General features: G+C 43.0%; 1 protein-coding gene across 3 annotated transcripts in view; it reads left to right on the top strand.

The window, feature by feature from the left end:
- The first annotated feature begins 1,129 nt into the window (after nt 1-1,129).
- The window catches only part of Susd6 (sushi domain containing 6), a 101,548-nt gene continuing 77,963 nt past the window's right edge, over nt 1,130-24,714 (top strand). For 2 of the 3 annotated variants that reach the window (XM_026385144.2, XM_077799732.1), the window contains exon 1: nt 2,683-2,930. The gene's annotated coding sequence lies outside the window, so the exon portion shown is untranslated. Of the gene's footprint in view, nt 1,189-2,682; nt 2,931-24,714 lie in introns of those variants that run through there. The other variant, XM_026385145.2, reaches the window with a different exon arrangement.

The raw sequence follows: 24,714 nt of genomic DNA, 5'->3' as shown, positions 1-24,714 counted from the left end.
GTTCTATCCCTAGCACTGTAAAAAGAGAAAAACAACAGTTTCCTCTCACTTCAGAATATCTAAATCAAATTATTCTTAATACTCACCTTGGGATATCTCTTCAATGGGATAAAAATTATATCTATTCTAGTTTAGGAAGTACCATCCCCATTTTGCAGATGAGAAGAGCAAGGCCCCATAAGCAGAAGGGACTTTGGCTCTGGTTTATAAGGGGGCAAGTGGAACCTCAGGCAAGGAAGAGGCTGGTGTGCCAGTGTATACTGAGGGAGTAGAGATTCACCCTGATGCTGACAAGGGAGAACAGAAGGAAATGCACACTGAAGTGTGAGGTTCAACCAAAGTACCACTCCTTTTGGTAAGTAGAGAGGGCATTCCAAGAAGAGGGAACAGCTGGGCACAGGCTCTGAGATGTGACAACAGTGGCTTGTTAGAGACCAGTAAGTGGTGTGGGGAGGCTGGAATCTGGGTATGTGGAGGGAAGGGAGGATTTGGGCCAGATCTTGGTTAGCACTGGTCTCTTGGTCCTAGCTGGGGAGTTTGTGGTACTAGGGATTGAACCCAGGGGCACTCTCCCATTGAGCTACATCCTGACACCCCACCCGCCCTCTTTTTTTTTTTTTTCCTAAGACAGGGTCTCATTAAGTTGCTCAAGCTGGCCTTGAACTGTGATCCTCCTTCCTCCTGCTGGGGAGTTTGATTTCATCCTGTGGGCCTGGGTTTCAGGGGAGGATTTTAAGTAGTGATTAACAGCTATTTAATAGGGTCTCAGAAGCCATCTTGCAGGTTTTGCATGAAGTCACCTGTTAGTGGTCAAACTGACTGTGGTGCAGAGTCAGGGAATTAGCTGTTTTCCTAGATAATCTGACCTGCATGTTGATGCCTACTTTTTTCTCTTTCTTCTTTTTTTTTTCTTCTCCATTTGTCTTCTTCACTTATTCTTCCACCCTTTCCCCTTGTTTCCTTTGTCCTTATCCCTTTCCTGAACCTTGCATGGGCCCTGGCCCTGAGCTGTTCCAGCCTGGGCACAGGTTTTGCTGAGCTTAATTCTGATATTTGCTTTTCAACCCCCTGATGGTCTGAGCAGTTAGCTCCACTAGAGGGAGGAAATGAGCAGGAAAGGAGGGTGTTCATCTTCCCCAAGGAAGACAAGAAGAAAGAAGGCAGAGCAAGGACCGTCCTAAGAGAAAGGTAGCAACTTGCTTCAGGTTGCTGTGGGGCCCAGGCGAGGGCTCTCTTGGGAATGTGTGTGTGTGTGCTGGGGAGAGGGCACCGTGCTTGCTTTGTTTGAGCTTCTTCAAAGATATACCCTGTTGATTCACAGCCTGAAAGCCTTTCTCAGAGGCCTTGAGGTGTTGTATTCTTGCCAAAGGGCATCTGGCAAAAGAAAAAAATAAAAATTTCGGGCCTGGGGGTGTAGCTTAGTGGTAGAGTACTTCCAGAGCACGAGTGAAACGCACTACGAGGGGAAGAGGAAGAAACAAACACATCTGGGAGGATAGGCCTGCCTGATCCAAGCTGCAGTAAAGGCATAAGTGTGTGGCCTCTGCCACTGCTTTTCAAGGTAGAGTGCCACCTCAACATTTAAAAAATATATATTTATATATTTTTAGTTGTAGATGGACACAATACTTTTTATTTATTTATTTATTTATTTTTATGTGGTGCCGAGGATCCAACCCAGTGCCTCATATATGCAAGGCAAGCGTTCTGCCACTGAGCCACAATCCCAGCCTCCACTTCGACATTTATGAAGCACCTCTGAGAGGCAAGGTTCAAGGGCCTCAGGCAAAAAATAAGTTTGTCATACTCCCTGACCTTAAGGTGCCTGAAGCCTTGTAAACACATAAGCCTAAGAAGCATCTGTAGTGAGAAGTCACCACCACATGACGTAGCCATACAGTGCACCAACTGCTCACATAGGATTTGCTGGAGTAGCCCTAGGAGGCAAGGCTCGGGAGGGGAAAAATAGCTAGGAGCGTGGTGGGGTCCTAGTCATGGCTCTGCCAGTCTTTGCTCTAAATTTCAGTTTCCTTAACTTTGAGATCCATCCTGTGCTTTTAATATGCCTGAGAGATCACTTGCTCATTAAAAGAGAAGCGTGAGGCTGACCCCAGATTTATTGAATCAGAATAACTGGAGGTGGTGCCCCATCTGTATTTCCACACCCACCCACCGCTCGAGGCAATTTTGAGGTTAGCAGGCTGCTCACCAGAGTTTAAGGAGTACTGCTTTAATAGGGGGATAATAACCTGCTTCAGAGATTGGTCAGGCGAGCTAACAAGGCAACGTGCGTAAAAGTCTTGTAAACCGAGAGCAGCTCACTTCTTTGCAAATGGTTATTCAATTATTGAAATAATTCAATAATGTAAAATAACACCTAAATAATAATAACAGTACAACAACTGGAGAGCGCACTGCAAACTGTGCAGTCCGAGTAGTTACTACAGCTGGTCCACACCAGCTCACTCAGAGGAACTGTCCCTTTAAGGCACCCCCATCGCCGTCTCGCCTTCCGTGGGGCGTCAGACCCGGCTGGCGACGCGTGCGTGCGAAGCCTCTTCGCTGGTCGGTCGCGGCGGCGCGACGCCGGCGCTTGTTGCGTGCGCGCCTGGCTCCGCCCCTCCCCGCCCCTTTCCCTCCTCCCTCCGCGGGGCCTCCCCCGCCCGCGCGGTACAGCTGGGTCAGTGACGCTGGCGCCGCCGCCGCCGCCGCCGCCGCGTTCCATTCTCCGAAGCCGGCGACCGCCTCGTTGCCTCCCTCCCTCTCGCCTGCCTCCTCTTCCCGCAGCGCCGGCCAGCGCAAGCTAGACAAGGGCACGCGGGGCCTCGCCGAGACCCGAAGGGGTTGCAGGCTCGCGCAGCGACGGAGTGGATCCCGCGGCGCGGAAGCTGCGAGTGTCCCCCTCCCGGAGGTCTCCGCGCCGCTCCCGGGTGAGTTGTCACCGTGGCCGGGGCCGGCATTGTGTCGCTGGCGCGCCTGGCCGGCTGTCAGGGGCGCGGGTGGGCGCGCACCGCCCGGATGGACGCTGGTGGGAGCCCTGACCGTCTGCTCCCCGCGACGGCCTGCTGTCACCCGGTTGTGAGCGGCACCGGCGGTAGCCCCGCGCCGGCTTGGCTCGGCCCGGCCGGGTCCGGCGGGACTGCGGGGTGGCGGTGTGAGATGTACCGGGCTGAGAGGGGACCGGACGGCTGACTGGAGGTCGGGCACTTGGTGCCCGCACTCCGGGCAGAGCCAAGAGGGCCAGCGCTCTTTATCAGAGGGGTAGGCGGAGGCCCTCTTTTTATTACTGTTACTCTTTCCTTCCCTCCGAGTAAAGCTGCAGGTCCTGCGCTGGGCAGGGCAGACTTAGCGGAGGTGGATTTCCTGAGGAAATTGTGGAGTCGCCTGTGCGTATGCGTGAGCCTTCTGGAGCCCCTGTGCCTCTCATCCGCTCTTTAATCTAAAAAACTTTTCTTATTATCTGGGCTGAAACTCATCAAAGCCACACTTCCTGTCTGATTTTTTTCTGTTTTGTGGACATACATATAGACTTCCTTTTTTAGAGAGTGGTTTTTAGAGACTCCAAATATTAGTGTGAGTCTGACTCTCCCGCACGATGGTGGCTGTGCAGCTGCCAAAGTGGAAAAAGTTACCTGTAACGGGATTCGGAGGGCAGATGGTAATGGGGACTGTAAGACTCAGGAGAAAAGAGGCATCAAAATCAAGTATTTGGCTGGTTCAAGGGAAATTCATCTTTCAGCAAAGAGGCCTAATGTTGCTGTTGCCACAGAATTTTTTCTCGATGGCAGGCAGCGTGCAGGGCTCAGTTGCTCTTGCTAACTGGGGTTGTTTGTGCTCTCTTCAGAGGTGGGGAAGATTACCCAGTTCAATTTAACCACATTGAAGGTGTTTACTTCCTTTTTAGATCTACAGAGTGGGGAGTTTGTCTTTCCATCCTTTTCAGTGATTAGTGCACTTCTTTACTGTTTGAATCCCTTTGGGTTAAAAAATATGTATGAACTTTTTCTGTCTTGGGAATTCCACACCCAAATTGTCACCATCTAGTGGAGGCTAGTAGAGACATGCCCTTGGCACTGAGTTCTGAGTGTTCTGAGCTTTGCATTTTTTAGTTAGATGCATATTCAACAAGAAATGAAGATTTTTCTTACAGTTGGATATTTCCCCCCCTCAGTTAAGGAACATTTTCATAGAGCAACAATAATAGCAATAATGTGGAAGATTTTTTGACTTACCGTGTGCCAAGTTTTTGCTGAGTTTCGCTTTTCATTCTCATTTAATAACAAATTTTTGAGGTGACTATTGTCTCCCCATTTTTTTTCAATTGAGACCAAAGCTAGACAAGTTAAATAACTTGCCCAGGGTCACAAAGAGATTTTGGAGACTTTCTAGAACTTTCTTGCACAATTACTTCAACCTGTTTCTGAGATTGTATATATCCTTAACACTCCAAGATACACATATGGTATATTTGTACAGCACTTATTCATTTTCACAAGTATTTAGGTGATACAGAATGTTTGCCAGACACATTCTATACTAGGTGTTGGGATACTGCAGTGAATAAGACAGAACCCAGTCATGTCCTCTTGGAGCTCACTAAGTCAACTTATTTTGGTTTATGTTGTTTGCTTTCCTTAATGGCCCTTTGCTGCTTAAGAAACTTTTGCCTGATAAGTTAAATAGAAGACAGTATCAGTATGAAGCATGTAGATGGGATTCTAGTCTATAGAGTGAGTTCTTGGATACTGTAATAGAAATGGTATATGAAACATATCCTCACCTGCTACTAAAAGGTCTCAGGTCTCCAGGGGATCAGCGTTTAAACCTGAGAACAGAGCCACTATCCAATGGCAGAGTTTTACTTAATTGCAGAGGCTAGCCTTTTCAAAACCCAGAATTTATCCCACTGAAAGAAGAGGAAGATAGCTAGAATAAGGTGCTACATGCAGGCTAGCAGGTGAGGAGACCTCAGCACTTTGCTTGGTTTCCTGGCAGGTGTCCATGGTGCTGTGATTGAACTTGTGCTCTTATGTAATGGTGCATCTCCTGGCAGGGGATTTCCTCCTTGGCTGTTGCTGGGGCAGCAGTTCCTGCTGCTCCCCTCCCCCTCCGCACATACACATACATTTATTCTCCTAAGGTAATAATTCACCTGGCTTCTAAAAGTAAGACTTCTTTCAAGTTTATTGTTACTAAGCATTGTTTCACTTCTGCAAGCTTGTCCATCCCACAGATAAAAACTTGCCTTTTGTTTCAGAACTTTCCTTGTGTTCTTGATCCATATTCTTAGCTCTCCTGACAACCAGGTTACTGCTGGTATCCTCTGTGGACTCAGAGAAATACAGCAGCTTTACAAAACAAACAAAAAGGGAGGAACATAATATTCCTCATTGCAGCAACAGGGGAACTGGGAGAATAACAGGGGAACTGGGAGAATAAAACACTTGCTGGTAGAGAGGAAAAGCCAGAGAGCACAGGCTCTTGTCTTTCCCTTCTAGTTCCCCATTTACCAAGGGACAATTCATGAGAGACAGTGGCTGGGCCATTTGCAGATCCACTGGGCCAGGTTGCATAACTGCCATACATAGAGCATTTTACTGAACTCCTGAGCTGACATGCAATCTCCAGGCTGAAGCTGACAAGCAGGATTCATTTTCCCTTCTCTGTCTGCTTAGACTCTAGGGAATTCTTGTTTGGGGAGCATTCTCTCAAGCAGTAGGAGAATGATGAGAAGGAACAAATAGAGAAACGAATTCTGTGGCTTTTTTTTTTTTTTTTTTAACTGTTAAATCAAACATTGCTCTCTTGCAGACATGAGTATTGAGGATTAGGACATTTGGGTTAAGGGAAGCACTTAAATAAATGCATGTATGATGAGAAGAACACCCCCCCCCCCCAGTTTCTCTTCAAATTCTATAGTCCCTTTTATGTTGGTTGCTGTAACAAAATACCTGGAGAATCAGGTAATTTATTAAGAATACAAGTTTATTTGACTCACAGTTTTGGAGACTGGGAAGTTCAAGAGCTTGATGCTGGCATTCCGCAGCATCGTAGGTTATCACATAGTGAAACACAGCAATCTTGATAGCTTGGTCTCTTCCTTTTCTTAAGCCACTAATGCCATCATGGAGGCCCCACCCTCATGACCTCATCTGCACCTAATTACTTTCAGCTACCTACACCTTCCTGTCCCACCTTCAAATAGCATTAACATATACATTTGAGGTTTAAGATTACAACACTTGAATTTTTAGAAGACACATTTAAACTAGAACACCTATACACCTCACTGTAGTGAAGTTTCATTTAGTGGACTAATCTTTTAAAAATTCATGTTCTTAAATTGTGTTACCACATCATGGGATACTTAGAAACTAGAGCAGTGAGAAATACTGCCTGTAATGTGGGAGGGCTGTTTTTCTGTTGATGGGAGCAAACGCTATAGCTTGAGGTTGAGGTTGGGGTTGGGGACTTTGTGATGGGTATTTGAGGCTGTTAATAGCTGTGGATCTGAGATCCAGGAAGCAATCAGGCAAGCCTTGGGGTGACTGCCTTCAAGCATCAAGGTCTGCTCACTGGACCCTGGCTCAAATTCAGTGTAATCATTGTTCCCTTGGATGACTGTAAATTCAGGAGTATTATTGTGTATAAACCTTTTATGTGAGAAGGTAGAGGTTTTGGTAGGCCCTATATATTCTTCCTTCTTGTGCTCATGACTGTGTGTAAGGTTCCCTTTTTCTTTCCCTTTTATTTTATTTTTTTTGGCCTAGAAACCAGCAGCTGCTCTCATCCTGGTTCTCACTTGGGTGTGGAAGTCTCTGTGCTGTAGACCTCAGCAGCAGCACTGGGCTAGGTCACTGCATCTGTGAAAGGCCAGCTGTGCTACTGTCAAGGTTGGGGTGAGCAGTATCTCTGAAGATACTGGGTATAGTAAGCAGGAAGTGCAACTGCAGCGACATCTGAACTGAGAACTAGAGTCTGGTGTTGCTTGTGATGTATTCTCCCTCCCTGAATCTTACATCTTAAAAAAGGAAAACAGCCACCCTTAATATCTGAAGGCTACATGCCAAGAATTCATGCAATACTCCCGAAACAGGATATTACTGAAGCATTTTTCTCAAGCAGAAACAGATGTAGTTCCCTGTTACTGTGGCCATTGTTAGTAGATCCTTAAAATTACCTGAGAGTGTGTCCCCTAATGTGTATGCTCCCACGCATGGCAGTATTTCATTTAATTTTTTTTTTTTTAATAGAGCCCCATTTCTTGATTTGGGGAAGTTAGCCTGGGATTCCTGATGACAGTAGTAGATTGTCAGTAGGCTTGCAGACTGCATAGGTGGTGACTGACAATTCTTTATTACTCAAAAGAGAATCTTCTATAGTGAAAAATTAAATGATTTAGGATTCTTTTCTCTTGCAATTGGAGATTGGAAACAAAATCTCAGAGAAGAGACATGAATAGGGACTCTTTCCCGGCCTCATCTTAAGTACTCTTTCTTAAGGAGGAGAAACATCTATCTAATCTTTCCAAATACAACTTAGTTGCCAGCAGTGACTTGTCTTCTCCCATAGAAGTTTAAGATCAGAGTGTGGAGCTGCTTAATTCCTCCCCCTCCCCCCCAGCTAGAAGGATTCAGCTTCTAACAAGGACAGTAAAAATGAAACTGGCTTCTGGGACTGGGCTGTTTATCCTTCTTTGGGTTGTTCGCTGTTGATCTCGATAAACTAAGTGGGTGGAAGTTTGAAAAAGAACAAGATGGTTTTGCTTATTTTGCATTTTAAATTGTAGTAGTCTGAGCAAACTGATTGAGGGGGATTGAATTCTCCAGTGACATTGTTTTCAAATCTTTGATGCAGAACTTTACACATCAGTGAGAATTGACAGATCTAACAGTGCCTAAATTTTGTGTACATATACTGCTGCTTTAAAAAAAGAAAAAGGATCTTCATTCTTAAGCCTCATTTCTATATCATGTCATTGTGTTTTACAGGGAACTTTACCATCCCCAATAGGAGTCTTCCTTATCAGGTGAATTTATAGTTCTTAGAAGCTTTTCCTTTCTTTGTGAAAAATTTCATGCCAGGGTTCTATGCACCTGCTTTTGCTAGTCTGGGAAGCCAACCAGCAACGTAGGGAGGAGAGAGAGACCTTAACTGCAGTGAAAATGCAGGGTTGATGGAAAATGCTCTTTAGCACAGCTTTCACAGGCTCTCACAGGTGGACCTTGGTTACACCTGAGGTTAAAAAATACAGATCAGGCTAGATACCAAGAGGAGCAGATGGTACTGCTGAGTGTGTCATTTCCTCTACAGGATCTACCCCTGAGTGATTTTATATCATACCAACCATCTAACTAGAATAATGCAGCCGTGTGTCTTCTTTTGCCCTTGTCCTAATTGGAACTGTGTTCATGATCAAAAGCAGGTCTTCCTTTCCCTGCCTCAAGATTTCTACTAAAAGCTCTTGAAAATGTACACATATAGGTCACCTAATTATTTTATCAGGGAGTCAAAATGGTTCTACTCTGGAGAGACATTTGGAATAGGGCACATGCCCTTTGTCCAACAAGATAGTCAAAAACGAAGAACTTGAATTATTTTTTCTGGGTTTCTGTATCTGTTACCAAGGCCAAGTATTAGTCCTTCCAGAAAGCTCCCTCGCATGTGTGTGTGTGTGTGAATGTAGTCATAACTTTACTGCCAAATTCACTGCCCCAAATTTTGGGATTTGGAGCAGATCCTGCCTGTTAATACAACTTCTGTTTCCAAGTCCTAGGAGTTTCAAAAGGCTAAGTGAGGTGACGTGACACTCTTATCTGAAGATTCAAATTCTTGACTGTAGGTATCTAGTTGCTACCAAAATTCTTGCACAACAAACCAATTATGTAAAAAGAAACACTGTAGACCCATGAGATGTTAAGAGTTGGCAGAATGAGACTCAGGGGATTGTTTTATTCTACCTTCTCATTAAAAAAAAAAAAAGAAAGAAAGAAAAATGGGCTATGAATGCTCAGAGCTGACTTGTCTGAGTGTTGAAAGGACCAATGGAAAAGCCAGGTTCCACATTCCTAGTGCTTTTTCTACCCTAGGGTGATCATCTTGTTTCTCTTTCTCTGGGTCTGTCCCATGAAAGAGAACTGTGAACCTAACAGAGTTTGTAGTTCATATTGTTTTGAACAAAATTTGTGTCTTTTCTGTGATTGTGGTTTTGAGTTGAATAGTTGAGATACAAAGGGAATGAGTCAGTTTGTCTCAGGGAGAACTATTCTGGCTCTTTTTGGGTGGTACTGGGGAATTAATTAAACTCAGTACTTGAAACTTTTGAATGTGCCAGGCAAGTGCTTTACTACTGAGCCACATCCTCAACTCTTTTTTTTTGGAACCAGGGATTGAATCCAGGGGCTGTTAATCACTGAGCCACATCCCCATCCCTTTTTATTTTTTGTTGAGTCAGGGCCTTGCTGAGGCTGTCTTTGAACTCTCAGTCCTCCTGCTCAGCCTCCTGAGCTGTTGGGATTATAGGCATAGGCCACCATGCCTGGGTCTTTTTTTAATTTTTATTTTGAGACATAGTGTGTCTTCTTTTGCCCTTGACTTAATTGGAACTAAATTGCTGAGTCTGGCCTGAGACTTAGGATCTTTCTGCCTCAGTCTCTCGAGTTGCTCAGATTACAGGTGTGTGCCACCATGTGTGGATTACTGAGAACTATTCTTAAAATGGGTGCAGTTGTACCTAGGCAGGGCCTCTTAACTATTTTATCTCTATGCTGTGCTTCTTTGCAATTCAAAGTACCACCTGACTTCAGGCCAGTGAGATATGTTCTCTGCCATTTTTCCCTTTGGGTCCCTCTGGCCCAGGTGGGACAGAGGCAAGTTCAAATGAACATCCTAGGCATAGTAGTATTGTTGAGGATTGTCCAAGAGACAACAGGAAGCCATCTGGGAGAGCTGATTCTATCTTCCACCCCCACTCTTGCTTCTACTTCACCCCACCCAGCCCCATCTAACCCCTTGAATAGAACAAAACCCTCTCAGTTGCAATTCTTACTTCCTCAGGCTTAATTTATGTGGAATCAGCCACTCACTCAAATGTAGTGTGAATGCACATCTCTAACTGTATGTTTCTAACTACTTAGGAAGGAAACAGGTCATATATGCTGGCCTTCCTTATCCCCAAAAGCCAGTGAGCACAGTTTTGTGTTCAGTGGGTGCTGCTGTTTCATTTGGCATGCTTGAGACTTTACTAGTGAATCAGTGAATGGAATATTGGCTGGTCCACTTCTTTATCAATCCTTAATTTTCCATCCCGCCTCCAGATAGAAACTCTGCCATGGGAAGGCCATCTCCCTCCTTGTTTCAGTCCTGTGGGGATTTTGCTTGTTACCCAGGATGACAGCAAGAAAAACGGGCTGTGGGTTTCATAAGAGTTCATCTGGCCATCTTTTTTTCCCCTTTATATGCACCCTCAAGTCATGATAATTTGTGAGTTGATTGTCTGGTTGGGCTCTGATGCTGGGCTGGTGGGAGGTGAGTAGATGATTGCTACAGAAACCAAAAGGAAGTAAATCTAGTCATTTGTTTGGCATGTCTTTAGTGAATGCCTGTTCTGGGCACTAGGTATACAGGTGTGACAAAGAACAAAATGGGCACAGTACTTGCCTGCATGGAGTTAGTGGTCTGGGGAATACCAGGGGCTAATTTGAGACGGTGCTGGAGGATTCTGCTGGTGTGGTGGTGCACACCTGCTATGTGTAGTAGACTCTTAGCCTGACTGCTCTGGCTTGTGCATGACTTCTGTCCACTAAGCCTGCGGTCACCCTGGAAGGGACAAGGATGATTGAAGAACTATCCCCTTAGCAAACAACTTTCCATTCTCTGGAGTGAGCCAGTCTAGGAGTTTGGTCTGTCCTGAGGATTCCTGCTGTTCAGCTTTGCTTAACCAATCAGATTGTAATCCACGAGTGTTTGGAGGCCCTGAATATATTTTTTTCTTTTTCTTTTGAATTAAGGGAGAAAAAGCAGGTGAGAACTCAACAGTTGGAAAGTAGACAGTAGACAGGATGAATAGCTTGAATTCTTAAGGGAATCCTTTCTCCTTCTGTTATCTCCCCCAACCTTCAGTTTTAGATATGAATATTTATTTGTGAAATCTCTTTTCCTGTTTCTTTATTTCTATGACTTTATAACTCCTTGGGGGAAGTTAAGGGCCTAATTTCCCAATAGACATAGGTATCCCTGTATTTTACCTTTCTGGGCAGCTATGTCTGTGGTAGGTCCAGGTTTCAGGCTGACATTGGAAGTTCCCTAAAGTCAGTGACTGTCTTGTTCACTTCTTTGTACCCACTTTTCAATTAATAGGTTGATTAATAAGTGATCAACCAGGTGTAAAGTCTGGGAGGGCAAGTTGACACTGAGGCTCTGAGTCTTGATGGCAAGGAATGAAACAGTGGTATTGTTGATAAAATTTTAAAAAAGAAAATATTTGAATGGAGACTTGGTTTGAGTGAAAAACAAATACAAACAAGGAGGTAAAAAGCTGTTGGAATTTGCCAAGTTCATTCTGGTGGCAGGAAAAGAAGACTGTTTAGGAACCATGGTGTTGGGAAGTGAAGGAAAGAGGAGATGTTAGAAATTGTCCGGAATGTTTTAACCAGATCATAGACAAACTGCAGTGCCTCTTAAGTGTCATGGTGAGAATACACCAGAGAGGCATTTCTGCTAATTTTCATGTACAGATCTTTATTTCTAAAATATTTTAGTTTTTGTAAAAGCCTCAGGAGGTATCAGTCACTCCCTAAAACCAAGTTACACATTTGCCCCTGCAGTTTGGAGAAGTAAAATATATTTGATGTCCAGCATGAATCCACTTACAGGCAGTGAATATTAATATGGGATGGCTCCTTTCTCTCTTTGTTCTTCAGCATTGAACTCTTTTGGTGGCACTTCTGTTATTTATGGAATTATAGAATATAATTGTGTGAGTCATCATCCCCTTTGATGGCCTGTGTATGCTTTTTTAAAAGCACATCTTTGAAACAGGAGCTGTTCTGTACAAATGCTGATATGTATTTCTAAGAATTCACATGAGCAGTAGTAGAATGAAGAGCCTTTGGTGTTAGTGTCACCATCCATCAATAGACGAGATATTGGTAGTGTGATGTTAAGGTGACAAAGTGAAGAATTTTTCCAGCAATGCATCTGAACCTCATTTGTTAATTGAACAAGTATTTATTGAATGACCTCTACCATATAGTTATTTCCCCACTGTGATTCTTTGCAGTAGACAGTTTAATACTTAATTATACATTTTTGATTTGTTCTCCAAAGTTTTGGTTAGTCTTTTCTCTTCATAAACTTCAAACCCCTTGAGGATGATTTAAGTTTCTTCTGTGTTTAATATGCAGGCTGGATTTCTATATTAATATCAGCAAAGATTTCTTCATATTACAAGATGCTTTCACTTAAGACATCTCACAAATAACAGGTGATCTTCTGCAACTGTGGGTTGTTGCAGATTCAAGCAACCTTGAATTGAAAACTTTTTTGGGAAAAGGTTGTGTCTGCACTAACCAACGTGTACAGACTTTTTTTGGGGGGTCATTATTCCCTGAGCAATTTAGTGTAAAAACTATTTTATAGCATTTACATCATATTAGACCTTATAAGTAATCTAAAGATGATTTAATATATATGGGAGGGTAAGTGTAGATCATGTGCAAATACTACACCTTTTTATATAAGGGATTTGAGCACCTGCAGATTTTTTTTTTATCCATGGCGATATTGTTATCCCTGTGGATAATAAGAGGATAATTTTAGTCCCATATTTCAAATGGGAAAAAGAAGATCCAAAGTTGGCAAACAATAGGTATTTAGCAGCTACTGTACTTGTATAGTAGAGATGCTGAGTCATCTGGGGCTCAAACACTAAATCAAACATTTGTAGCTCATACTAGGAAATGGGGAACCTCTAGGGATTGCACACATGATAAACTCACTTGCTGAGAAACAGCAATGTAATAACAGTAGTTCCTTTCCTATTCCCCCACCACTATCTTAACAAAAATCAGTATGCTTTTTTGTACTTATGGGACAAAACTGAATGTCTACTAATTTTTTTTTTTTTTTTTTTTTTTTTGGCATTGAGCATTGAACCTAGGAGTGCTTTACCACTGAGCTGTAGCCCCAGGTCTTTTTTTATTTTTTATTTTGAGACAGGCTCTTGGTAAGTTGCTGAGGCTAGCCTCAAACTTGGGATCCTTCTCTCTCAGCCTCACAAGTTTCTGGGATTACAGGTGTGAGCTACCATTCCAGCATACATGTATAAATTTTAAATGGCGGTCTTCTTATCCTAATTGAGGAAATGTGTTCCTGTACAACATAAGAGGTCTTTATTTTTATTCTTTTGGAGGAGGAGGGAAAGACCATAGGGACAAAACCTTTTTATCCAGAAACATGTGTAGCTGACAGATTATTAGAGGATCCAGATGGAAGTAGAACAGCAGGAATTCTGAGTTCCTTGGTGCCCAAGGATTGTGCCATGGGAATTTTGAGCAGCTTTGGAAGCTTACTCTGAATCAGGCATTTTTGGAATCTTTGTCCTAATTGTTCTTCTGCAGGTGTGTTCTGACTTAAGCATCAAGGTGGGTCTAGGGGCCACTCTTTAAATGCCTCCATGCTATTCCAGATGGAAACTGTCTTTGCATCAGAGTCTATGGGCTCCCAAAGATACTTCCTTGCTTTTGCTTTTGGCATCAGGAGCCCAGTAGCTCCTATAGGCCAGGTTCCTCTTTTTTATTGTATTGCTCTTTTTTTTTCAGATCCCCAAGAAGAGCTTGTGTAGACACTGAAGAAGTTAGCAATGGAGGGACTGCCTTACCCACTGGCAGCTTAGAGCTGAAGGACTGTAAAGCAGTGCTAATGCACTCGGGCAGGGATGTGCTGGGATGGTCTGTTTTTCCCATTTAGTTGGGAGAGTGGAGGAATAAGGCTGGCTGGGCCTTGCAGTTTACCCATTCCTATGTCCAGTGAAAATGGACAGAAGTGGGTACTTAGTTGGAGTCAGTAGCTGGTAGTGGGCTTTGAAATTAGAGTGATCCTGCTTTCAGCCTCATCTCTGCTGCTTACCAGTTATATAACCTTGAGCAAATTTAACCTCTTTGAGTCTCAGTTTTATCATTTGTAAAATGGAAATGGGGTGTTAACACTACCTATTTCTAGAAGGGTAGCTACCAAAATATTAATGATTATCTGGGTAGGGAATTCTTTGTTGTGAAGATAAGGGGAATTATAACTGCTTAAACTTCCTTGTTGTATCATTTGAATTTTTTACCTAGGATTTGGCATACAGTAAGTGCTCAGTAAATTTTAGTGTTGTTACCTTCATGACTATGCTTGAAATGTGGTGGGAGTCTTTAAAGTTACTGAAAGTGAGGCATAACATAATTAGGTGACACTTTAGAGGCCTGATGTTGGGTTATAGCAGAAGTGGTGCTTGATATCCAGTCAGTGCTTGCTTTGTCAGAGTGGAGGGTGGCAAACCCAGAAGTCCCAAAGGTGTGCATGTAGGAGTCTGGCCAAAGTTGCAGACTTGGAATGCAGCAGAGCACTGCTGATCTGCACAGAGGGGTTAACAAGGGTCAGTTTGGTGGGGTGGAGGCCAGCCTCGGACCACATCCTTACCCTGCTTTCCAGGGCAGATGGACCACATCCTGAATGACTAAGGGAGGGGCTTGTTTCTTCTCCTTTTTCTTCCACATCCTTCTGTTTGGTAGGTGACAGACTCCCTGCCACAGCTCTTGTTGTGATTCAGTTCTCTGAATTGTCACATTTGGGACATTCAATTCTGGCCTTCTCTGTGAGGCTGTCCCTGTTGCTGGAGGACACCCTGACACCCACATCACAGGAACCTGTGCATTCTTTCCTTCCTTTATCCTGGCAGGCCTGCAGAAAACAAGTACAGCTTTTCTAGGGGAAGGCCTCCCTCTCCATCCACTTTGGTGCTACCATGATGGCTGACCCACTACAGTGACCATCTGCCTGTATTTAGGGACTGAATGGTGGAGCTAAAGACATTCTTGGTAGAAAATATGTTCTGAACTTCATTGTGGAGTTCTGTATGTTCACATTTGGAGAAGAAAAATCTTTGAGTGGTTTTTACCCAGTGTTGTTTCCAGAGAAGAGATTTTCATAGAGCCAATTAAGCCCCAGCTTCCCACCGTGGGTTTTTACAGTACACTTCTCACCCTTGCCCTTTCTGTTCTTTTCATATGAGGCATTTTCACATTTGCCCTGTTTCCTTCCTCCTTCACAGGGGTCCTGAAATACTTACCAGTTAGGGAAAATACAGACAATATAATGCCAAAAGTTTTGCCAGTCTGTGCTGTGAACTCTACGAAGGAGTGTGCAAATTTTTATAGATTCTTGCTTTTGATTTCTTTTTTTTTTTTTTTGTATTGTTCATCTGTGTTTCAAGTACACCCTTTGCCAAATTTGCTTATAGCAGTGGTTAGCCAACCCTGTGGTCCATTTTTCTTTGGATTATCTTCTCGTTGTGGGTATTGGGTTCATAGTTCATTATTTCCCAGCAGGATCTAAAAAGTATAGGGGTCTACCCTTGAGTCACCCACCCTTTTATACGCAGTGCTAACCAGGTGACTGTACCTCACTTCTGTTGGGTTGGATCTTAAAAACTTCCTGGAAGGGACCTTCTTTCTCTTAACTAATTGCAAAATAAAAATCTTCAGGAGAGAAACCACCCATCTCTCGTGAAAGCTCCTCAAAAACACAAGTTGTTCAATACCTTTATTATGTTTCCCTAGTATTCATCTGGATTTTGAAGATAGTTTTGCTTGACCTAATTCTGGTTTTAAGGGTGATGACTGAAAATTTTGGAAGAAGTGATTTTATAAAAGAATCGAGTTCTGTATTTATTTTAGAGCTAATCATGGGTTTGCAGGAACAGCTTCAGAACACCAGGGAGAGAAGCATGGCACACTGCCTTAGAGCTGTCATTAAGGATGTCACCTTTTGGGAACCATATTGTAGGCCGTCCCTAGCCTATGTAAAGTCGTGCCTGTGTCTTATCAGAAATGAACCAGATGGTATTTCCAGTAAAATTGGCAGATGTTCTGTAAGAATTAATTTTAATTTTTTACATGTAAATGTAGAATTATGGAACTCTTGCTTTTGGTATTTTGGTCATATTGTGGAGGGGTTGCCCTTACCTTACAGAGATGTAGTAACTCTTAACTCTGTTTTCCCATCCTTTCTGATTACTTTTTCCTCTCCAAATGGGTAATTTGTTGGAGAGAGGTACGAAGTGTCGAGTCTTCTCTTTAGTATTAGTTGAAGATTGCTGATGGGACCAGGTGCTGGCTACAGTGACTAAAGTGGCCATCATTTGGTTAAGACTTTTGGATTTAGCATATATGATACCTAGAAAGAGTGACTGTATCTGAGTAGACCAGAAAAGGAAGAAGAAAAATCCCCTGGGGAGTGGAACAACGTAGGAAGTATTGAGTGCCAAGCACTGTGCTAGGTGCTTTCCCTAGATAGTGGTCTTTACTTTGATAGATCAGAACACCAGGCTCTGCAATATTAAGGGCTGTAATTTACTTTGTTGAAGCATGGACAAGGTTGGAGTAATTCCAAAGCTTGTGTTTCTTTCATGGCAGATAAAGTTTTTGTAGATTAGAAATTTGATATGGGGGACGAGGTGGTGAAGGAGACAGGAAAACAAATGCCTGGATAAAGGTGGGTGGTGCAGTGGGTGGGAAGCTAGTATAGGGGTATGTGGGATTGAATTGTCCTGCTGAAGGGTATGGAAAGGAAAGATCAGCAAAAACAAGCTAAATGGAAAAAGAGAGGGTGAGGTGTAAGGCATCTCTTTGAGGGGGTACAGAATTGGTTGGTGGCAATTCTTCCCTCAGGGGCACCCCCGGGTTTGCTTGAGGCCCATGACTAGATAGCTTCTGTATTTAGGCAGGTGGCAGTTGAGCCCCCCACAGGAAACCTCTTAATCCCTGGTATTTATAGATTGGCTTGTGCTCTGCTGAAAGGCAACTACCATTTCAGTTACCAAGGCAGCATTATCTGCTTTTGAAATGCCTCTTTATGGATCCCCATTTGGCTCAATGGGAAGGTCTGGGGAATGCCCTGCTAAATTATCCTGATTCCCTGTAGCCCCAGAGGTCATGCCAGGACAGTTCTGACATTTCTCTCTAAGTGACCTCTGGCTGCTTCCTTTCCTCTCAGGGATGAGTTAGAGTAAGGCCCGGGAAAGGTAGCCCTCTTGTCTCTGTTCAGGTTGGCCAGGAATGCCCAGGAATGATGATTCTGGTTTGTTTACAGTTTGACCAACCCTGCAGTCAGTGGAATTATGGAGTACCTGGTAGTGTGTGTGTATATGTTGGTTGTATACAGAGAAGACCGAGACAGGTCTGTAGCAAAGAGGGAGACTGTTGTGTGATCAGCCTCTACAGCCCAGCTACTTCCTTTTCCTTGCAGAGGGAAATGTCCATAAACTTTCAGTCTTATCTTATTTACATGGTTATTTTGAGAATTAAATGTAGTCATAAGGAACTGAGACTGCTTTAGAAAATATAGAGCCACAGATTCATACAAAAGACTCAATCTAAGGTAGGTGGATAATAAATATGAACATGTATTGAATGCTTTTTGTGGGCCAGGCAGTGTTCTTAGTGCTTTACATATATTAGTTTATTTAATCTTCACAGCAGCTTTGAAGTAGGTCATTTATTTGTACCCATTTGGCAGTTAAAAGAGGATTTTAAAAGTTTGCCTAGCATTACTGGTAAGTAGCAGAGCCAGTTGTCTGAACTCTTTTTTTTTTTTTTTTTTTTAAAGAGAGAGTGAGAGAGGAGAGAGAGAGAGAGAGAATTTTTTTTTTTTAATATTTATTTTTTAGTTCTCGGCGGACACAACATCTTTGTTGGTATGTGGTGCTGAGGATCGAACCCGGGCCGCACGCATGCCAGGCGAGCGCGCTACCGCTGAGCCACATCTCCAGCCCTGTCTGAACTCTTGACCACATGCTGCAGCCCCTGTAATAACCATGTGGAAGTCAAAAGAATTGAGGTAGGCCTACCCTGAGGGGAAGTAGCAGCCCCCGCTTACACTCAGGAACTGGAAAGGAGCAGAGGAAGGTCAGGCTGGTGCCCAGTAAACTGACAGCATTTCTGCACAACTTAATTCAGTTACTGAAACTGTTTCAGAGCTTGGAGCCATCTTTCTTGGAGAGTAATAAAATTGAAATAGATAAATTAAGTCAAGGAGGAAGGACAAAATTGGTGAGCTTACTTAGAAGGACGGACATTTCCTGATGCTAACTAAAGTGCTGAGTGGCACTACCTTGGAGTGCCTGCCATCTTTAATCATTTTACAAATGAGGACAGAGACTCCAGCAACATGCTTTCGTGTTTAGACTCTTAAAAAGCACATTTCAAAAACAAAATTAAAAATTGTCTCCTCTCAGCCCTTTTCTATTGAAAATTTTCTTAAGAATATCTGAATTTGGGGCTGGGGATGTGGCTCAAGCGGTAGCGGGCTCGATTCTCAGCACCACATAAAAATAAAAAAAAAAGATGTTGTGTCCGCCGAAAACTAAAAAATAAATATTAAAAAAACTCTCTCTTTCTCTTAAAAAAAAAAAAAAAAAGAGTATCTGAATTTGGAGCTGGGATTGTAGCTCCAAGTAGAGAGCTCTTGCCTAGCAGCTGCAAGGTACTGGGTTTGATCCTCAGCATCACAAAATAAAGGTATTGTGTACAACTACAACTAAAAAATAAAAATTTTAAAGAAAGAATATCTGAATTTGACCATCAACATGCAGTGTATCCATTTTGAGCAGCTATTTTCCAGAGAAATCAAGCTTATATTTTTGAGGAGGCCTCTAGCTAGGTTATTTCAGATGTGAAAGACTGAGAGCAAACAAATATGCATATCATGGGAAAAGCAATCTCAGACTTATGCCTTTAAAGACAGCTCTTGAGGTTAATATCTTTGAATTCCTTTTTCATTCCACTCCATTCTGTCAGTGGCTTTAACATGCAGCACTTTTGACTGCAAAGTGATTATCCAGCTTGTTTGCAGTTCAGGGGAGTTACCCATCATGTAGTAACCTATATTCCCAAATCTTAGAGCTATCTCAGAAGTCTCCTAGAATGCCCTAGAGCAGCTTCTCTCTAAGTGTGCTTTGGAATCATCTGGCCCATCTTATACCTTCAAATATCTGTCCCCTTGAGGGTAGGACCCAGGCTGCATGTGTTCAACAAAATTTCCTCTGCCCGAATTCTGAAGTAGATCTGGAGGAGGGTGGATAGCTATAAGTGTCGAGTGTGAACAATTTTCAAAACTTCCTGTTTTTTTTTTTTTTTTTGTGATGGTGCCTCCTAGTTCACAGTACATCCAGAATGATGGTAACATTTAAAATGAATTACATTATATGACATAGAATAAATTTGAACTTCTACCAAGATTGCATACTTTGGGGTCAGACTGCTCAGTTTGAAATTTTAGCCTTATCCCTAGGGAAGCCTAACATGAGAAATGCTTGCCATAGCAGATATTCTCAGGAAACCTCCTAGTTTTAATTTTCTGAGGTTCCTGTGTGGAAGAATATAGCATGACTATTATGGGGTTGCCAAACTGTCACAGGTGGGAGGAAGTACTTGTTTAGAAAATGTCAGAGAATCCATCAAGTTTTTATAACCAACAATTTGTTCTTCATTTATTTCCCCTTATGCCTGTATAATATAGTTAGGAAAGGGCCAGATTGCACTTTTCTTTTGTAAAGAAGCACATCTTAAACTTGTTTTCTCTGGGAATTGATTTTTTTTTTTTTTTTTTTTTTTAGAAATCTCTCTTGAAAAATATTAGGAAATGCAGGTTAATCATAGCTGTTTCATAGATGGTCCCTGTTCACCCTGCTTTTACACTGCTTCTCTCTCTGGTCTAGGATGGTCAGGGATGGCAAAGTGACTGACAGGGTGTTGGGCTTCCTGGTGGGTGGAGTGGACTTCATTACTAAGAGCCAGGCTGACCCTCCAAGGGCTTATAGCTTTTTGCCACCACAGCCCTATTTGAGCCAGGTACTTTAGAACATTTATGCCCCCGTGTGTTCTCTTCTTTACCCATGGAAGTCCATCTTCCTGTTTGCTGTGTACTTGGAAGTTTTTTGTCATCGTGCGCGTTGACACTGACCTCCTGATTTTGTGCTAATTTTTCACACAACCAGGCAGCAAGGAGTAAGGGATCTGGGGCTTCTCTTTTCTGTAGGGATTGGTTCCGGCTTTCAAAGTGGGTACTGAGTCTCCTCCCTTTTCCTTCACTAAACGCAGCTGGGGAGGCTGTGACTAGGATGGGAAACTCATTGCGTAAAGAGAACACTTCCCTCATGGTTTTCAAAATGTAATGCTTCCTTCCCCTTTTCTCCTCTTCCCAGAGTAAGAGCTGCCAGTAAAACGGTAGTGCAGGACTCTTGAGATGTGTTTATAACAGTGTGATGGACAGGAATTGTCAGTGCCTTCATTCCTTATCTTTCCATCGACCTCTTTCACCCCCTGACAACTGGGAATTACAGGAAATCACGGCTAGCATTAAAAAACCACAGGCAGATGGGAAAGATGGAATGTGTTTCTGTCATTCCCAGAAATAGGCAGAATGACCGAGCTAACTGACCTTAACATTTGGTGGTCAGTGAGCCAAAGCATTGCCTAAATCTTATGGTACCATCTGGGAATGAAAATCTTGAGTCTTCCTGCTCGGTCTTGCACTCCTTATGAGCTCTTCAAGTCTAGTCTGTTACCAGCCCCTGCTACCTTCTGCAGGTTCCTGTTAATTGGTCCTGACTGAACCTTGCCATCTGACATGGCCTTCCAATTGCTTTAGTCTCTCTTACCAGTTAGTGTTTACCTCTGGGGGACTAGGTAAGACAATAAAGCCCTCAGTATGTGGGAAGTGGCGCTGCTGTTCCTTTCCCTGGTGAGGTCCTCTTTGAGGGCCTTAGTAAATACTGCGGAATTGGATTAGGTTAGGTTTCCTGCCCATGAACATTATTGGTCCCTGAAACTACTGACTGAAGGCTGAATTTCTTTGCCTGTTTTTCATAGCTGTGCAAACTGGCCTTACCTTAAAAAGTCAACTGAATACTAAAAACTTTGTGTAATAACCAGAGTCTGCTAGGTGGCAGAAACTAGGAAAACCAGTAAGAGTTGTTTCTTGCCCTGAAGAATTTTAGAGTGGAATTTATTTTCTGCAAACCTCTCCCTTTCCTACCACCCCACAATCTGGTGTACTTACTTCAATGTTTCTGCCCCAGAAAGAATGTTTGTTTGTTTGTTTGTTTGTTTGTTTATTTTTTGGAATTGAACCCAGGGGTGCTTTACCAGTGAGCCATATCCCTGGCCCTTTTCATTTTCAAACAGGGTCTCATTGGTTTGCTGAGGCTGGCATCAAATGCTTAATCCTCCTGTCTCATTCTTGCTAAGGGTTATACTTGTACACTACGGTGCCCATCTTGAAATGTTCTTTCCTAATATTTTCTCCCTCTTTTTCGGCTTTCAAAGCTTTCAGGTCCCATTTCCCTCCCTTCCTTCCTTCCTTTTTTTTTTTTTTTTTTTTAAGACCCTCTTTCATTATCTTGGTTTAATCAGTTTTGCTGTTCTTTATTTCTTCATTATTTTGTCCAGAACTCACAAGTAGCTGCTGCTTGTCTTTCCTTATTTTCTAATTATTCATATCTCACAATTCAGCATTTGTTGCACTTACATAGAATATTGAAATAGATATTCATGTGTACTTGGGTGTGTTGGTTATTTTAGGACCTTGGGAACCTAGACCTGAGAAAAAATAGGGTAGATGGGATCAGACTTGTGCCCCAAAAGGTCATCCCACCTTGAGATTGTCCTAGAATTTGACTAGAGTGTTGGGCATCAATCCTCTGTTTGATCCAGGTTTTTTGTGTGATGCATCACCTCAAAAGGTGGTGTGAAAGCTAGGCACAGGGAAACTTTCATAATTGAAGGGAATGGACAGTTAGAGGTAGGAGGTAGTGGACTTGTTGGGCCGAGGATTTGATTTATTTGTATTACTGGCATTTGTATTGATTTCTCTGGGAAGTTTGGAGATTTAATTATATTCTGCAAATGTAAACATTTTTCTTTACCTTTGTCATTTTGCTTATGTTGCATTTTTTTCTTTCAATAATAGAATCTTGCACGAAATTAAAAGCAGCGAGCGCTCTCCACTTTTGACTTGGGGCAGAGTTAAGTATGCTGACTTTCCCCCATCCTTCCTTTCATTTCTCACATCCACCTAGAACTGCTGAACATGTTGATAATCTCTGTGGGCTGGGACCAGTTTCAGCCAGCCTAATTCCTTGATATCAGTTTAAACCAGTGGGCACATCTAAATTTACTGGAATTCTAGATGACAAGTATTGTTGCAAAGGCAAAACCTATTTAATTCTAACTTGTATGAAAATAAAACCAGTTATCAGATTAAATTTTCTTCTCACAAACTTTCTCTAAGATCCATCTTAGGATCTTTTTTTTTTTTTTTTTTTGGCAAATGGGTTTTAGGTAGCAGCCCTATTACTATTGTGATGGAGGGAGGGATAGAAGAAATCGGTGGAGTCCCCAGAATCCTGAGCTCTTAAAAATTGCTGTTGCTTTTGGAAAGTAATGAGTGCAGAGGGCCACCTGTCTCAGGTTTATACACTCTTCTCATTCTGTTATCAACTAGTAAATTTTGTGGTCTTAATCTGCCTAAAAAGATAATGACTTAGATTTATCTGAATGTATGTAGCAGTTTAATGAAGTTCAGTCCTTTGATGATGATGGCAATGATAGACACTCAGTAACAGGTACATTGTTTGAACTGTGAATAAATGCTTTCTAAGGAACCCAGGAAGAAATTTGCCAGCTCACTTTTTATGTGAGGTTCTTAGTGTCATATAGGAGGTAATGCAGCCCTGAGGGTGAAGAGTGCCCAAGTGTTGCACTTTAAAGAAGTACTTTGAATAAAGTTGTGTGTTTTCTATTTGGAATAGGGTGTTGTTTCTTTTGAGAAAGCCTTTACAATAGTACAATGGTTCCTCTGGAACTCATAGCAGGCTTCTTTTCCCACCCTCTCCTGTGTTTAGAGCTGCTTTTTCCCCAGGGGAGCATTCATCTGTTCTAAAAAGCAGAGAGAGAAAACAAGAAGTTCTCTGAAAATCAGAACTGTATTTGCCTTTCAGGAGGGTGAGTTCAGAATGGATTTTTGAAGAGGAGGAAGTGTGGTTGTAAGTCATCACACACACACACACACACACACACACACACACATTCATTCTCTCTCGCTCTCTCGCTCCTCCACCCAGATTTTTTTGCTTCTTTTGGAAGATGTGAAGGAGTTTGGGACACAGGGTACACCTTTGACCCCTTTGTTGTACCAGACGAAACATGGCTTTTTAGCCCCTGAGAAAGTCAGTCCTTTTGGTAAGCCACTTTATTTTAATTTATTTATTTTTGGTGCCAGGAATTGAACTCAGGGGCACTCGACCACTGAGCCACATCCCCAGCCTTATTTTGTATTTTATTTAGAGACAGGGTCTCACTACTCTTGATCCTCCTGCCTCAGCCTCCCAAGCTGCTGGGGTTATAGGCGTGTGCCACTGCACTCAGCTGGGAGGCCACTTTCTTGCCTTGAATATCACTGGCTGATGTTGACCTTAAGGCCAGGACCAGCCTTTGCAAAATGTCTCAAAATGTCTTTTTTTTTTTTTCTTTTTTCAGTGCTGGGAGTCCATCACCCAGGGTATAGTGCATGCTAGGCAAGCACTCAGGCATGAGCAAAGGCCTGTCTTTGGTGATTGCACAGGAGTGTGCAGAGACAGCATCTGAGGATGTTTTGAACAACAAAGATTTCTGAGCACTAGGATGTTTTCATCACACTCTTGCTTCAAGGTCTTGAAGCTGAGGATCACCAGGCAGTAATGGGTTTGTAAGTGGTTTTAACTCTAGTACCCCTTAGCTTCTTTCTGTACAGTTTTAACCAGCTAGCTGGGTGTTGACATGGATCTTTGCATTTTTATGAGCAAAGGAGAAATTCTACTTTGGCAGTTGAATAATTGCATCTTCTATTTAAATCGTATAGGCAGTTATACCCAAAGCTAATGAGTGTTCTCTTCCACGCTACGCATGGCCTGATCCAGCATGGCAGTGGGCTGAGGGCTGTGGGGATTGAGGTGACAATAGGGCAGCTGGGTCCTCATGCTCCAGGGGCTTGGACACCTGGCTGCTGGCCCACCCCAAAGAGTAGGCCAAGAAGAAGGCTGGCAGCTTCCCTGAAGTGACTGCTTTTCATAACTGTTAGTGTGACCAGCCAGAGGAGGGGGTGGGCTCCGGGAAGAAGGTGGGGGAGTTTTAATTATGCCTTCCTTGTTTGGCACACCCCAGTCTTGCCTTCTCTTCTGTACTGGCAGATAGTTTCCCTCAGCTCTCAGAATAATCATCCCTCATTTCTGAGGGGAGGCCCATTTCTGCTAATACTATATATATGCGCACACACAGAGCCTACCTCAGGTACTGTTGTGTGTGCCTTCTGCCTTCCTTCCAGAGAGTTGGGTAGCCACTCATTTTCTCATGAGCCACTTCTGCCACATTGATGTTACTGGAGGCCTGTGCTGCTGACCTTCTCTTCTAACAGAGG

The sequence above is a fragment of the Urocitellus parryii genome, chromosome 6 (genome assembly GCF_045843805.1).
Source record: "Urocitellus parryii isolate mUroPar1 chromosome 6, mUroPar1.hap1, whole genome shotgun sequence".
Classification (NCBI taxonomy): Eukaryota; Metazoa; Chordata; class Mammalia; order Rodentia; family Sciuridae; genus Urocitellus; species Urocitellus parryii.
This window is presented reverse-complemented; position numbering and strand designations above follow the sequence as displayed.